This window comes from Bidens hawaiensis, unplaced genomic scaffold (genome assembly GCF_021521415.1).
Source record: "Bidens hawaiensis isolate Kalapana, Puna unplaced genomic scaffold, B.hawaiensis_p1.1 tig00014981_1, whole genome shotgun sequence".
Classification (NCBI taxonomy): domain Eukaryota; kingdom Viridiplantae; phylum Streptophyta; class Magnoliopsida; order Asterales; family Asteraceae; genus Bidens; species Bidens hawaiensis.
The window spans coordinates 320,065-323,890 of NW_027492330.1; the positions used below are offsets into that span (position 1 = coordinate 320,065).

Genomic DNA, 3,826 nt, shown 5'->3' on the forward strand with positions numbered 1-3,826 from the left:
TTGACTTAGATTTAATTATACAGGGGATAATACGCATATATAGCTAACATAGAGCTAGTTGCACCCCTTAAAAGTCCGTCACCAACAGAAGATGATAATAAAGGATACAAGATTGTGTACCTTTTATACAGATCTTTTTCATTGATTAAAGTAACCAACCTGAAACTCTTGCTTAAGGATCACTTGACACTTCATCTACTTCAGTTTAGATGTCTTGTCAAGATTCATTCTCTTGAACCACTTTCAGCATAGGGCACAATCCAGTCGGACCCAAAGGATTTCCTGCAATAAGAAAACGACCTTTATCACAAAAACTAGTGTGAGAAGCCGTGTTGCCCAGTCAGATTACAATAAAAATGACAAATATATAAAATAAATAAAGTTACGACTATCTAAATGAGCATTGCACAAAAAGAATTAAGAGCCAGCATTTGAAAAGTCAAAAGCATCACAACAAATGAAAGGTCAATTAAATGAGTTATGTAAGTCTGCAGTTCAAAATTTTGCCAAGCGTACACCAATAAAAGAAACGACACTACAATTAAAATAAAACTCAAATGAACCCCAATTGTAAACTTGGTGGTTATTGTTATTGCCTATTGCTTTTCATTGGACACACCATTTTGAACAGTGCCATCAAAGCCATGATACGGAACTTCAATCATTGGTTTGGGGATCGAGCGTTGGCCAAAGTCTTGTGGAAAGGCTTCAAAATCAGGACCGAAGTTGAACTTTACAACACAGTTACTCTGATGAGGTAGCGTATACATTGAAGCAGCAGGGTAATAACGCCCACCGTGGAGATCCTTAAAAGCAGACCCTTGACATATTCCGTTTTTAAAAAAGCATATTGCACTTCCTGCACGACGATAATAATATATAAATCAGAATAATCGTAATAAAGAGTAATACTTATTTGCTCTAAATTCAACTATTGTGGCAACTAGGGAAGTAACTAATTTGTTGTCAAATATGATACACTTAGTCGAATACACAACTTTAGTTAACATATAAACTCGACTGGTTCACATCTGTAGAAATTCATATGTAAGCCATACAATGATCAAAACCGTACTAAACAAACAGTAGCTTACATGTGCGACTGCACGTTAACATTAAGTTTCAATCATCGTGAAAACATGAAAAATCCTAGTTGAATATACAATGTTAGTTCACATTCACAACCAAAGTAAAAAGCTTTAACCTTTACACATACATGGATTGGTTAAGCACTTAACTAACACGCCTGCCTTTAAAATTATAAGGATCCTAACGTTCGTGAACCTTATTCGATAATTCCGTATGTTAATTGTCAACTCATCTAGTTTCTATGCACTAAACATATATCATTAATAAACAGTCAAGTCAGATAAACAGCAACAAACCTGGAACAACTTTCGGAGGGTCTTCTTTCGCATCGGTAGCATAAGCATACTTCTGCCCCTTATACAAAACCAACTGCGGTGCCTTCGGAGCATACAAATTCCCATCTGGCAGATTAATATAAAACCCGATAACATCACCTTCGGCATACCCTTCTTCCCCATACTTCTCCCTTAAAGCCTTATGCACCTTACTCCCGTCAACATCCCGGTACCCGTAACTATTCCCATCATACCCAACCGGCGCCTGCAAGTCCCCCTTTTCCGTCGACCAGCCGAGTCTCGTATGCCCCGTTTCCCCTAAACGCACAACCTTAATTTCGTAATACCACGCTCTGTCCGTCACACCTCGAGTCGCCCTCACCATTCGGTACCCTTTACAACTCCCCGCACTCAACCGGTCCTCACTTAACTCAACTTTCTCCGCCTTGTACACCTTCGAAAGACAGACGGTCATATCGGGACTGTCGTCGGTTTTATCGGGGGTACCGATGAATGGGAGTGATCAAAACCGAGTCTTCGGGTTGGGCGGTGGTGGCGGGTGGTGCTTTTCGTGCGTTTTTTCCCCTTTCGGGATGTGGGTTTGGTCCATACATTGTTTCCTTTGGTTTTCTTCTTCTTCAAGCTGTTGGTTGATTTTTTTCCGGTGGGTTTTTCGGTGGGCGGTGGCATCGGTGTGACGGGTGTCGATTCGAGGGCTTGTAGTGGGGATTCTTCGATTGAGGAGATGCTTTTAAGCTTCTTGGATGGGGGTTGTGGGTTATCTTCAATTTCGATATCGTCGTCTGAGGATATGATTTTGGTGAAATTGGGTGAGTTTTTAGGGTTTGGTTCGATGTCGTCGGAGAGTTCTTCGGAGGGAATAGGGTTGCCGGAGTCGGTGTCGGGAGTTGCCGAGGTTGTCGATGTGGTGGTGGTTGTTGGGATGATTAGGGTTTCGTCCACGGTGGGTTCGGGTTGTGGATCCGACATGTCGGGTTGAAGGTCGGTTGGGTTGTTATTATTATTATTAATATTATCTTCGTCTTGATCTTGATCTTCTTTGTAGGTTGCTTGAAGGTGGATTTGGTGGGTAAAGAGGAAAAGGGGTTTTTGGGGCTAAAGTTGCAGTGGAGGAGATGAATAAATAAAATACAGCAAGTTAAATACTTAATTGGTTGAAAGAGGGTGGACCCCACAACCTGAGCCCTCTTGGGTCCGTGTTAGATTGTTGGCGAGACAGCATGGGGTGTAACGGTGAATTTATTGTAGGGTAAGCGTTTTGTGACGTCTTCGTAGCCCGAGAACCAGTCTCCATATTTATGATAGTGGGTTATTGTTTTGTCTTTTCATGAGGAGTGGATCTAACTCCTGAAGGGGGTAGCAAGAAGTTCAAGCATTTTTAGTAGTGCAAAAGATATATGCAGAATAGGTAGGAAATCACACATTTAAGCACGTTTGATGCCGATCTCGAGCCTGACCCGAATCCGTCTTATGATCCAAAGGAAGACCCGTGAGCCAGCTCGACCCACCCGATTGACGTTATCAAGTCATCTTTATTCAAATTTTGAATTCCTTAGTTTGTGGACTTTTTAGCTTGGTTTGTTTTATTTTCTTTTGGTTGTTTTGTTTTGTTTAATAACTATTGTAATCGTGTGAAGGGGGATTAGTTTTGGATTTTTATTTGAATTTTATCAAGTTTGGGTTTTCTCCACCATAGTCTGTTTCAAGTGGTATTCAGAGCACGGTTGTTCGATGGCAGGTAGTGGAAGAGATCATCGCTTTCATCTCCGTAGAGACGCCGACTGAGGCAACGAAGATCGTTATCGAGATCCACGAGACATCGAAGAAATTGAACGTTTGCAATAACGGATCCGAGAGTTAGAATTTCAACATGAAGATTGCCAGGCGGAAACTGAAACATATTCCAACATTTAGGATGACGGTTACATCGATAACCGGAACCCTTTTGCTCATCGGCCTCGCCACCGAGAAGCACAACAACAGCAAACCGTCCACTTCGGAATCTGGGGATTCGGATGGAGATTCTAGAATTCGAAGGTCACACTCAACCTAATGAATTTATCGATTGGCTTAGTACTGTCGAACAGGTGTTTGAACTCCGCCACATCCCCGACAAGATGAAGGTAAAAATTGTTGCCATTAAGTTACGTAAATATGCATCGTTATGGTGGGATCATGTACGAAAAAAGAGAGTCCAAGAGGGCAAGTCAAAGGTATAATCATGGGGGAAAATGAAGAAACTCTTACAAGCCAAGTTTTTACCTGTTAATTACCGTCAAGATGCTTACCTTGACTACCACAATCTAAAACAACAATCGCTAACAGTGGAAGAACTTATTGCAGAATTTGATCGGCTTCAAATGAGATGTGGAGCCAATGAGGAAGAGGAACAAGTAATAGCCCGGTTCTTGGGGGTCTTATGAACAGAGATTTCAGATGTT

At 41.5% G+C, this 3,826-nt stretch overlaps 1 pseudogene across 1 annotated transcript; it reads right to left on the minus strand.

Annotated features, from left to right (window-relative positions):
- Positions 1 to 416: 416 nt before the first annotated feature.
- LOC143548238 (protein TRAUCO pseudogene) lies at positions 417 to 3,545 on the minus strand (annotated as a pseudogene). The gene is made up of 3 exons (XR_013137916.1): positions 3,534 to 3,545; positions 1,386 to 2,480; positions 417 to 859 (listed from the first exon to the last, which is right to left on the minus strand). The product of XR_013137916.1 is annotated as a protein TRAUCO pseudogene (transcript).
- Positions 3,546 to 3,826: the final 281 nt, after the last annotated feature.